The sequence below is a fragment of the Pygocentrus nattereri genome, chromosome 16 (assembly GCF_015220715.1).
Source record: "Pygocentrus nattereri isolate fPygNat1 chromosome 16, fPygNat1.pri, whole genome shotgun sequence".
NCBI classification, from domain to species: Eukaryota; Metazoa; Chordata; class Actinopteri; order Characiformes; family Serrasalmidae; genus Pygocentrus; species Pygocentrus nattereri.
The window spans coordinates 26233615-26246642 of NC_051226.1; positions in this window are offsets into that span (position 1 = coordinate 26233615).

Here is a 13028-nt window from a genome sequence, read left to right on the forward strand (position 1 = left end):
CCACCTTTGATCAGTCCAGCGACTGTAGTATCATCAGCAAACTTGATGATGCTGGTGTTGCTTTGGGAGGACACGCAGTCATACGTGAAGAGTGTGTACAGAAGGGGGCTCAGCACACAGCCCTGTGGGACCCCTGTGCTGACTGTTCTTGTGCTGCATGTGTGGCTGCCGACTCTGACTGACTGGGGTCTATCTGATAAAAAGCTCAGCACCCAGTTGCAGAGAGCAGGTGTCAGTCCGAGGGTGAGGAGCTTTTCTGAGAGTTTGTGTGGGATGACCGTGTTAAAAGCTGAGCTGTAGTCAATGAAGAGCATCCTGACATAGGTGTCCTTGCCCTCCAGGTGTGTGAGGGCTGTGTGAAGGGCTGTGTTCACTGCGTCGTCTGTGGACCTGTTCCGTCGGTATGCAAACTGAAGAGGGTCTATGGTGTTTGGAATGGTCTCTTGGATGTGAGTCATGACTATTCTCTCGAAGCACTTCATCATGATTTGGGTGAGTGCAACAGGGCGATAGTCATTTAGGCTGGTCACAATGCTTTTCTTTGGGAGGGGTATGATGGTGGTTGACTTGAAGCAGGATGGCACAAAAGCTTGCGCAAGGGACAGATTGAATATGTCCACAAACACATTGGCCAGTTCGCCCGGGGGTGTTGTCTGGGCCGGCTGCTCTCTGTGGGTTTATTCTCCTCAAGGTCCTGCACACATTCACTGATGTCACAGTGAGTGATGTGTTTCGTGTGGCCATAGTGTCTCTTGGTCGGCCAGGGTTGAGGGCCTCGAAGCAAGCATAAAACTCATTTAGCTCATCAGGTAGCATGGTGTGGCTGTTTGTAGCCGCCCTGCTCGTCTGCTGGTAGTGGGTGATGTGCTGTAGTCCTTGCCACATGCGCCGGGAGTCCGTGGTGGTGTAGTAGCCCTCCAGCTTCAGCTTGTACTGTCTCTTGGCCTCTTTGATAGATCTACGCAGGTCATATCTGGACCTTTTGTAGTCTTCAGCATTGCTTCAGCAAGTGCTTGCTTGAGGAGTTGTCTGTATGCTGGGTAGAGGAACACGGAGATGTGGTCAGACTGAAGTGTGGCCAAGGCACGGGCCTGTAGGCCCCCCTCACATTGCTGTAAACTTGGTCGAGTATGTTACTCTCCTTCGTTGCAAAGCCCACGTGCTGATGATACTTGGGGAGGACAGTCCTCAGGTTGCAGTGATTGAAGTCGCTGGCCACAATGAACTGGGTGCGCAGTCTCTTGTTTACTGATGGCGTCATGCAGCAGCCCTAGCGCCGTGGCAGAGTTCGCGCATGGCGGAACGTAAGCAGCAAGAATGTGCACAGAGCTGAACTCTCTAGGCAGATAAAAGGCTCTGCACTTCACCATCAGCAGCTCTAAGTCAGCTGAACAATGTTTTTCAACAGTCTTTACGCCCGTACACCACCTGTTGTTCACGTAGATGCAGACACCGTCGCCTTTGTTCTTCCCCGACACTGCCGTGCGTTTCCAGCTGGATCGCCGAGTCTGGCGTGCTGTCCGAGAGCCAGGTCTCTGTGAGGATAAGAGCACAGCACTCTCTGATCTCACGCTGGGTTGTTATTCTGGTCCTCAGCTCATCCAGCTTGTTTTCGAGGGAGCGAACATTAGCTAGCAGCAGGCTAGGTAGCGGTGGCCGTGTAGCCCTAGCCTTTAGCCTAGCATGTAGCCCACCTCTCTTGCCCCGCTTCCGCTTTGGCCGCTCTGTTCGTCGGCTGCGCCGCTCACCCGAGGCCGGTGCTGCTGGGCCTTGCCGGCTGGTGCCGGTGGAGTGCGAGCGTAAAAGAAAGTTGAAGTCCGAGAGGCTAAAGGTACGTTCATGATGAACTTTACCGATCTCCAGGAGTGCCTTTTACTGTAACTGACTGTACCATGGATGTTCTGTACACTTAAAATAAATACTATAGTTAAAATAAGTAATAAATAGCGTCGGTTGCAGGAGGAGCACACAAAGACGCCTGCCACGGTGGGCGCCATCTTGGGTGAATACGCAGAGGAGAAAATCTTTTTAATATATTAAAATATCACAACACTGAGCAAAAATATTACCTGGTTTGTTACTGGGAGCATTTAGCAGTATTATAGAAGAATTATTTTCCCACATATTTTTATACACTTTCCAGCCACTTTATAAAAAACTTAACCTTGTAGGTTTTCTTTGCTGGTGTTCAGACTGTAGTCCATCTGCTGATGCACAATGTGTTAGTCATCCACCTGTCCATGATCAATTGTTAGTTTCTGACCACAAAGCTGACCACACCCTTTGTATATTTTTGTGGTACAGTGTAAGATCAGCAACATCACTGTGCAGAGAGTTTAATCATTTCCATCAGTGACACATGCACTGCCAACACCAGTACCACCTTAAAAAAATAAAATGATACTGACCCATATCAGTAATTTACTGAATATATGGAGGTCAAACACTTTCTTAGTACATTGCATCTATAAAGTAATTCAGTGAAATAAAAAATGCAATTTTTGTATGTTTGTATTTAATTTAATCACACAGTAAATCCAATTAAGATCTAGTTAGATATAGCCAAACCAGCTCTCTGATTGGTTAGGCCTTCAGGAACTGAATTGAAGGCAGTGACTGGATTAATCAAACAATTATGTATATATTATTTTGATTAGCAAGGGGTGGGACACTCTGGCCTTCTGGAAGTCCTAGATACATCACTAAAATACAGCCAGTTGTTAGAGTAAGCAGTGACAATACACTGAAGGTGTCACTGTAAAACTGTAACAAGGTAAAATACATGTTAGTCACCGTTACAAGCTTCTAATAAAGCAAGTCTTCACATGTGTGTGCTGAATCTAGAATAGCCAATGGTCATTGCCATAGCACTGACATACTACTAGAATCCCAAAGGGGTGCTAACAGAAATTGAATTATCGTGAAGTTGATATTTTTCCTCATTTTTCAGTTTTGCATTTATGAAGGTCTCAGCTCTAACAGTCAGTTTGCCACTGCAGGAGAGTCCTACCACAGTGAACTAAGACTCAATGCTAAGCTTCAATTCAGACCACACCAGTGGTCCTTTTTAGATTAAATAAACACTCAACAGACTCTGAGTAACTTATCAACAACATATCAGTGATACAGCAGCAGTGAACATATTCAGTACATTATCAAGAGACTTTTAATTGGACTGGCACCTTGGCTAATCATTCACTTTCTAATAAGGACAGGTTGTTCCTTATCTTTTTCTCCACAAACACAAATCTCCTTGACATACTTACAAGTTGGAACTATTATTGTTATTTCCCAATAGGGCCAACTAACAAGGCTGGACCATATAATGTAGATTAGAGAAGAGGCCAGAAAAGAGAAAAGGAGAGACAGCTTGAGGCAGGAGGTAGAAATAGACAATAGACACTAATCAGCATGTGTTATACCTCCACCCCACACATGCTAGTTGCTAATAAAAATTTGTCAGTAAAGGCACTTGATCTGACACAATCCAGGTCCTTCAGTGTTGATTTCAAAATGTTTAAAAATGGAGCTTGTGGATTTTTCAAAAAATGTCCCTGTTTCTGCTGTTTCTTTCATCTATACAGTCAAGGAAATGATTATATCATTAACAGCAAACTATATTGATAATGCCTGTAGCCATCATTTCATTCCAGTAAGCTCATAACAAGCTATTTTTGTGCCATAGCATTTTAAAGCATTCAAATGCCTTCAAATAAACCCATGAAAAGAAGCTAGTTTTTGTCTCATCCACATGTTTTATTTCCTCTATGCCTTTGACTAACAAACAGAGTTCATAAGTTCTTTTTTTTTTTCTAAATGAAGCAAACTTGCCTGTGTTTGAGAATGTGCACATGTAGCGCTACTGCCTGACATTAATGTTGAATTAACTGCTGAGTTAGCACTGAGTTGGACCCTGGCTAATTTAATAGATTCATAATTCATACAACTTATACACATTAAGTAAAATAATAAAATATGTCACTGTACAACAGTAAATCCCCCTGCTGCTTAGTTAAAGGAATAGTCCAATATTTTTCATCAAAACCTCATACTTACATGAATATGGGCACTATTTTCTTAGTTAATGCAATGTTTTATAGAAAAACTCTGAATATAGTGTAGTTCAGCTCTGCCCTGCTGTAACATTAGCTCATGCTAGGCCAGAACATTCATCACAGTACATTGGAATTGATTTTCAGTTTTAATTTGAGGGTACTTTTGTTACAAAATTCCCCAAGAGAGGGAACTACTCATGATCCAAAGCACATCAACTCATCTGTCAAGCATGGTGGAGGTGTTGTGATGTGAGCATGTATGGCTGTCAATTGAACTGGTTCCTTTGTATTTATTGATGAAGTAATTGCTGACAAAAAATGATTTGATGAAGTGTAACCAATTTACACCTATTTATTTGTTGGCCTGAGCTTCACTGCAAAAGTAGCACAAAGACTTCAAGGCAAATGGAATGTTCTGCAATGTCAATCACCTGAGCTCAACCCTATCAAGAAATCCATCAATTGTTAGATGCATCAGCAAACGTGAGAATGTCTTATTTACTGGAAAGAAGTACTAAAATAAAATGCTGTTGAATAACTGTTAAAAATGTGATGTAACTTCACAAGCTTTTTTTCAGCCCAGGGGCTGTATCTATAGCAGCAGCAGAATCAATTAGATAAAGGGGGCATCCATCTCCAGCCAATGATTGACTAATGATATAGGTGATATTATGGTAACAGGCTAACTGGCTTGGCATTCGTGCTACCCTACTCCACTTGCCATTTTTTAGACATTTCCAATTCCACCCACTAGCTTTTGGGAATTGAGGAGAACATTTGCTGTAGTTCTTATATGTTTTCCCCTTTTTTGCTTATATAGATATAGGATTTCAGCTGCTCAGCAGGGTCTACTTTGTCATATTTTTCATTTCATATTGCAACAAATATTTCAGTGGTTGACAGGTCTGGACTGCAGTCAGGCCAGTTTAGCATCTGGACTCTTTAACTACAGAGTCATGCTGTTGTAATATGTGTAGAACGTGGTTTGGACGTGTCTTCGTGAAATAAGTATGACCTTCACTGAAAAAGACGTCATCTGGATGGCAGCATATGTTAATCCAAAACCTGTATAATAGTGCTTAATGGTGCTTTCAGAGATGTGCATGTAATCCATGCCACGTGCACTAATGCAGCTGTAAACCATCACAGATGCTGGTTTTTTAACTGTGCACTGATAGGAAGCCAGATGTTTCCTCTCCTCTTTACCCCTGAGAATGCAGGCACCCATCTCTCTGAATTCTCTGAATCTTTTAATATTATCTTCTGTACATGATGAAATCCCCAAACTCTTTGTTATTTTATGTTGAGAAAAGTTATTCTTAAACTGTTGCACTGGTTGCCCACACTTTCAGAGTAGTGAACCTATCCCCATGTTTACTTCTGAAAGACTCAACCTCTCTGCAATGCTTTTGACCTTTTGTAAAATAGCCAAATTAGTTGTGAGATGTTCCATCACGTGTTTTGTAGCATTACACATCTTTAACAGTCTTTTGTTGCCCCTGTCCCAACTTTTTGAAAAATGCTGCTGGTATCACATTCAAAACAGACATATATTTTTCTTAGTTTCTCAGTCTCAACATCTGATGTTTTTTGAACTACTTAAAATTAAATATGGGGTTTAAGTGATTTGCACATCATTACATTCTGTTTTTATTTACATTTTGCACTTGTTGTAATAAACATACAACACCAATTTCAATGAAGTTGGGACGTTGTGCAAACATAAATAAAAACAGAATACGATGATTTGCAAATCCTTTTCAACGTATATTCAATTGAATACACTACAAAGACAAGATATTTAATGTTCAAACGGATGAACTTTATTGTTTTTTGCAAATATTCACTCATTTTGAATTTGATGCCTGCAACACATTCCAAAGAAGTTGGGACAGGGGCAACAAAAGACTGGGAAAGTTGAGGAATGTTCAAAAACACCTGTTTGGAACATTCTAGAGGTGAACAGGTTAATTGGAAACAGGTGAGTGTCATGATTGGGTATAAAGGGAGCATCCCTGAAAGACTCAGTCATTCACAAGCAAGGATGAGGTGAGGTTCACCACTTTATGAACATCTGTGTGAGCAAATAGTCCAACAGTTTAAGAACAATGTTTCTCAACGTGCAATTGCAAGGAATTTAGGGATTTCATCATCTACAGTCCATAATATCGTCAAAAGATTCAGAGAATCTGGAGAAATCTCTGTAAGTAAGCAGCAAGGCAGAAAATCAACATTGAATGCCCGTGACCTTTGATCCCTCAGGAAGTACTGCATTAAAAAAACGACATCATTCTGTAACGGATATTAACCACATGGGCTCAGGAAGACTTCAGAAAACCATTGTCAGTGAACACAGTTTGTCGCTCCATCTGCAAGTGCAAGTTAAAACTTTGCCATGCAAAGCGAAAGCCACATATCAACAACACCCAGAAACGCCGCCAGCTTCTCTGGACCCGAGCTCATCTGAGATGGACTGACGCAAAGTGGAAAAGTGTCCTGTGGTCTGACGAGTCCACAATTCAGATTGTTTTTGGAAATCATTGACGTTGTGTCCTCCGGGCCAAAGAGGAAAAGGACTCTCCGGATTGTTATCAGCACAAAGTTCAAAAGCCAGCATCTCTGATGGTCTGGGGGTGTGTTAGTGCCCATGGCATAGGTAACTTGCACATCTGTGAAGGCACCATTAATGCTGAATGGTACATACAGGTTTTGGAGCAACATATGCTGCCATCCAAGCAACGTCTTTTTCAGGGACGTCCCTGCTTATTTCAGCAAGACAATGCCAAGCCACATTCTGCACATGTTACAACAGCATGGCTTCGTAGTACAAGAGTGCAGGTACTAGACTGGCCTGCCTGCAGTCCAGACATGTCTACCATTGAAAATGTGTGGCGCATTATCTTCTTCTTCTTTCGGCTGCTCCCTTTAGGGGTTGCCACAGCGGATCATATGCCCTATCCACTGCCTCTTCTACTTTTACACCAACCATCTCCATGTCCACCTTCACTACATCCATAAAGCTTCTCTGAGGTCTACCTCTTCTCCTTCAACCCAGCAGCTCCATCTCCAACATTCTTTGACCAATATATCCACTATTCCTCCTCAATACATGTCCAAACCATCTCAACCTGGCCTCTCTGGCTTTATCTCCAAACTGCTCCACCTTCACTGTCCCTCTGATCTGCTCATTTCTAATCTTGTCCATTCTTGTCACTCCCAACGAAAATCTCAGGATCTTCATCTCCGCCACCTCCAGCTCAGCCTCCTGTCTTTTAGACAGAGTCACAGTCTCCAAACCATACATCATAGCAGGACGCACTACTGTCTTGTAAACCTTCCCTTTCACTCTTGTGGCTATCCTTCTGTCACACATCAGCCCTGACACCCGTCTCCACCCACTCCATCCTGCCTGCACCTTCTTCTTCACCTCTTTTTTACACTGTCCATTGCTCTGGATGGTTGACCCAAGATATTTGAAGTCATCCACCTTTACGACCTCTACTCCTTGCATCTTCACCTTTCCACCTGCCTCCCTCTCATTCACACACATGTATTCCGTCTTGTCTCTACTGACCTTCATTCCTCTCCTCTCCAGTGCAAACCTCCACCTCTCCAGATTCTCTTCCACCTGCTCTCTACTCTCACCACAGATTACAATGTCATCTGCAAACATCATGGTCCATGGAGCCTCCTGCCTGACCTCATCTGTCAACCTTTCCATCACCATTGCAAACAAGAAGGGGCTCAAAGCTGATCCCTGATGTAACCCTACCTTCACATTGAAACCATTTGTCACTCCAACTGCACACCTCACCACTGTCTCACTATCCTCATACATGTCCTGCACCACCCTAACATACTTTTCAGCTACACCTGACTTCCTCATACAGTACCACAGTTCCTTTCTTGGCACCCTATCATATGCCTTCTCTAGATCCACAAAGATACAATGTAGCTCCTTCTGACCTACTCTGTACTTCTTTGCCACCATTCTTTCATCTCTCTGGTTATCCCACTTTTTCTTAGCTGCCTTCTTCTGAATACTCTCCTGGACTTCCTCATTCCACCACCAACTTTCCTTGTCTTCTTTCCTCTGACCAGACGAAACACCCAACACATTTTTGCCAGTTTCTCTCACCACCTTAGCTGTAGTTTCCCAGTCCTCAGGTAGCTCCTCACTGCCCCCAAGGGCCTGTTGCAATTTATCCCTGAACTGCCTGCAACCATCCTCCTCCTTCAGCTTCCACCATCTAATCTTTGGCTCTGTCTTCACACTCTTCCTCTTCTTTGTTTCTAATCTCATTCTACAAACCACCCTATGCTGCCTTGCTACACTTTCCCCTGGTACCACTTTACAATCTTCAATCTCCTTTAGGTGGCATCTCCTGCTAAGGATATAAGCCATGTGCACCTCCCTCCACTCTTGTATGTCACCCTGTGTTCTTCCCTCTTCTCAAAATACGTGTTCACCACAGCCATTTCCATTCTCTTTGCAAAATCTACAATCATCTGACCTTCTGCATTTCTGTCATTCACACCATACATACCCAGCACCTCTTCATCCCCTCTGTTCCCTTCACCAACATGTCCATTGAAGTCTGCACCAATCACTAATCTCTCCTCTCTAGGGACACCATCTACCACTTCATCCATCTTACTCCAAAATTCCTCTTTCTCCTCTAACTGACAACCAACCTGTAGTGCATATGAACTGACCACATTCAAAATTACACCATCAACCTCCAACTTCAGGCTCATGATCCTGTCTGACACTCTCTAAAATGTGTGGCGCATTATGAAGTGAAAAAATGCGACAACGGAGATCCCGGACCGTTTAGCAACTGAAGGTGTACATCAAGCAGAGGGAAAGAATTCCACCTACAAAGCTTCAACAGTTAGTGTCCTCAGTTCCCAAACGTGAGTGTTGTTAAAAGGAAAGGTGATGTAACACAGTGGTAAACATGCCCCTGTCCCAACCTCTTTGGAATGTGTTGCAGACATCAAATTCAAAATGAGTGAATATTTGCCAAAAACAATAAAGTTTATCCATTGGAACATTAAATATCTTGTCTTTGTAGAGTATTCAATTGAATAAAGGTTGAAAAGGTGCAATCATCGTATTCTGTTTTTATTTATGTTTTACACAATGTCCCAACTTCATTGGAATTGGGGTTGTACACGTACTCACATATATATATATATATATATATATATATATATATATATATATATATATGGTTGTTTTATTTTTAACCTAAACATTGTGATCTTCCAATTAAAGGGGCATCTGCTTAATGGGGTCTGACGTCAATCAATAATTCTTTTATTTCATAGCTTATTTTCAGCTGACTTGTTTGCTCAAACATTCATACTTTTAAAAAAATGCATAAAAAGGTGTGTGTGTGTGGGTGGGTGTGTGTGTGTGTGTGTGTGTGTGTCAGAAGAAGCCTTTTGTCCCCCACCTCTCATCTCATGATGAGGAGCCCACTTTAAAATTAGGACTGCCAGACGGATTGCCCTTTCAGAGTCTAGAATACACTTCTGCTTGAAACTTGCTTAAATCTTAAACAAAGCATTAGCATTCTGGCTTTGTTCAATTCCTTCTTACTGCACTATACTATATAAGGTCTGGCAGAACAGAAGCACGTAGCACCTACTGACATCGCACATACATTTATTTGCTCATATTTGCTACACTGATTGTAGGATACCATGTGCAATCTATTGTCAACTTTATTGCCCATGCAGCAATTGCCTTTGTACCCTCCTTTGCCACCCTGCTCAGAAAACTACCCCTCTGAAAACTGGAGAAGTGCCATAACGAATTTTTTTCTCACCCTAGCAAAGTAAACGTAATGGTCTTTTTTGAAATTTTGCTATGTGGAAGTACTATACTTACACATCATCATTCAAAGTGGTTGTCAATATTTTGCTCTGAATCCCCTTCTTTGATCTCACCATCACTAACATGCTGCTGCATCTCTCAGCTGAATAACTGACTCCCTCCCTTTCTAGCGAGGGTGAAATTAGCACTTCTGCCATCACAAGTAGAAAAATATGGGTAAAACCACCCTTGTGGGTTAGTGAGAATTCTCAGAGCTTATGAAAAGCTGCAGTTTGAAAAACCCAGTCCTTGAATGTGGGATTGCTTTGGCTGGCAGAGTAGTAAATTATGGTTGAACGGCAACTCTCAAGTTGATGAGTTGAAGAATGGTCTGGACCACATTGGTTTACTGCTCCCCATCATTAAAAACACAAGCTTCAAGGCTGCGCTCTCCTTTTAATGTTTATAATAAATATATTAATGATTGCACATATCTTGCATAGGCATTTCAGGAAGAGTGAAAGCTGGAAAGCTGATGAAACTAGTGCGTGCAAAGAGATAAAAGTGTGCCCTTTTTGTACTGATCGATCAGTGATTCTTTCTGCAGTCTTTACTATTTAAATTCTTCTTTTCCTTCAAAAATTTATATTTTAAGGTGACAAGGTCTTTTAAACTTTAAAGATGTTTGAAGTAAATGATGACTAATCTATATTAAATTCTTTAGAACCACCAATAGGTGACCTTTAATTCTACTACACTAATACAGTAACATAGACATCCATACCTGAGTTCTACTAGACTAATACAGTAACATAGACATCCATACCTCAGTTCTACTACACTAATACAGTAACATAGACATCCATACCTGAGTTCTACCACACTAATACAGTAACAGACATCCATACCTGAGTTCTACTACACTAATACAGTAACAGACATCCATACCTCAGTTCTACTACACTAATACAGTAACATAGACATCCATACCTGAGTTCTACCACACTAATACAGTAACAGACATCCATACCTGAGTTCTACCACACTAATACAGTAACAGACATCCATACCTGAGTTCTACTACACTAATATAGTAACATAGACATCTATACCTGAGTTCTACTACACTAATACAGTGACATAGACATCCATACCTGAGGTCTACCACACTAATACAGTAACATAGACATCCATACCTGAGTTCTACCACACTAATACAGTAACATAGACATCCATACCTGAGTTCTACCACACTAATACAGTAACAGACATCCATACCTGAGTTCTACTACACCAATATAGTAACATAGACATCTATACCTGAGGTCTACCACACTAATACAGTAACATAGACATCCATACCTGAGTTCTGCCACACTAATACAGTAACATAGACATCCATACCTGAGTTCTACCACACTAATACAGTAACAGACATCCATACCTGAGTTCTACTACACTAATACAGTAACATAGACATCCATACCTGAGTTCTACTACACTAATACAGTAACAGACATCCATACCTGAGTTCTACTACACTAATACAGTAACATAGACATCCATACCTGAGTTCTACCACACTAATACAGTAACATAGACATCCATACCTGAGTTCTGCCACATTAATACAATAACATAGACATCTATACCTGAGTTCTGCCACACTAATACAGTAACATAGACATCCATACCTGAGTTCTGCCACACTAATACAGTAACATAGACATCCATACCTGAGTTCTACCACACTAATACAGTAACAGACATCCATACCTGAGTTCTACCACACTAATACAGTAACATAGACATCCATACCTGAGTTCTGCCACATTAATACAGTAACATAGACATCTATACCTGAGTTCTGCCACACTAATACAGTAACATAGACATCCATACCTGAGTTCTGCCACACTAATACAGTAACATAGACATCCATACCTGAGTTCTACCACACTAATACAGTAACAGACATCCATACCTGAGTTCTACCACACTAATACAGTAACAGACATCCATACCTGAGTTCTACCACACTAATACAGTAACATAGACATCCATACCTGAGTTCTGCCACATTAATAGAGTAACATAGACATCTATACCTGAGTTCTAGCACACTAATACAGTAACATAGACATCTATACCTGAGTTCTACCACATTAATACAGTAACATAGACATCCATACCTGAGTTCTACCACACTAATACAGTAACAGACATCCATACCTGAGTTCTACTACACTAATACAGTAACATAGACATCCATACCTGAGTGCTACCACACTAATACAGTAACAGACATCCATACCTGAGTTCTACTACACTAATACAGTAACATAGACATCCATACCTGAGTTCTACCACACTAATACAGTAACATAGACATCTATACCTGAGTTCTGCCACACTAATACAGTAACATAGACATCCATACCTGAGTTCTGCCACACTAATACAGTAACATGGACATCCATACCTGAGTTCTGCCACACTAATACAGTAACATAGACATCCATACCTGAGTTCTGCCACACTAATACAGTAACATAGACATCTATACCTGAGTTCTACCACACTAATACAGTAACAGACATCCATACCTGAGTTCTACCACACTAATACAGTAACATAGACATCCATACCTGAGTTCTGCCACATTAATAGAGTAACATAGACATCCATACCTGAGTTCTACCACACTAATACAGTAACATAGACATCCATACCTGAGTTCTACCACACTAATACAGTAACATAGACATCCATACCTGAGTTCTGCCACACTAATACAGTAACATAGACATCTATACCTGAGTTCTGCCACATTAATAGAGTAATATAGACATCTATACCTGAGTTCTACCACACTAATACAGTAACATAGACATCTATACCTGAGTTCTACCACACTAATACAGTAACATAGACATCCATACCTGAGTTCTACCACACTAATACAGTAACAGACATCCATACCTGAGTTCTACTACACTAATACAGTAACATAGACATCCATACCTGAGTGCTACCACACTAATACAGTAACAGACATCCATACCTGAGTTCTACTACACTAATACAGTAACATAGACATCCATACCTGAGTTCTACCACACTAATACAGTAACATAGACATCTATACC